Below are 696 nucleotides of genomic sequence, written 5' to 3' on the forward strand. Positions count from 1 at the left end.
ATTGTATAATTTAATCATTTTATGCATATTCAATTTCATATTATGTATAATTGATTATGATAATTAATTGATTTTATTTATATTTTGATTAAATTATTTATGATTCGCCAATTTTAAGCAATGCTCATTATGAATATAAATTTGCATAACCGTAAATAATAAATTTGCAAAAACTTAATAATGAGGCTACAAATATATGGTCGAAATTGTCTTCCTCTTTTCAATTAATCATATAATGAGTTACAATATTACAATTAATAAGGAAATATGTCGATATTCTAACTCCTTTAAAAAATAAATGAAAATGAATTTATTTCAAAATAATGATTTTAATACTAATTATTAAAAAAGATCTTAAAACGTTTGCAATTAATATTAACATATTCAATTTCATATTATGTATAATTGATTATGATAATTAATTGATTTGATTTATATTTTGATTAAATTATTTATGATTCGCTAATTTTAAGCAAAGCTCATTATGAATATATTGCTAATTTTAAGCAACGCTCATTATGGATATAAATTTGCATAACTGTAAATAAAACATTTGCGAAAACTTAATAATTAGGCTACAAATATATGGTCGAAACTGTCTTCCTCTTTTCAATTAGTCATATAATGAATTATGATATTACAATTAATAAGGAAATACGTTGATATTCTAATCCCTTAAAAAATAACTGATAATGA

The sequence above is a fragment of the Lupinus angustifolius genome, unplaced genomic scaffold (genome assembly GCF_001865875.1).
Source record: "Lupinus angustifolius cultivar Tanjil unplaced genomic scaffold, LupAngTanjil_v1.0 Scaffold_387, whole genome shotgun sequence".
Lineage (NCBI taxonomy): Eukaryota > Viridiplantae > Streptophyta > Magnoliopsida > Fabales > Fabaceae > Lupinus > Lupinus angustifolius.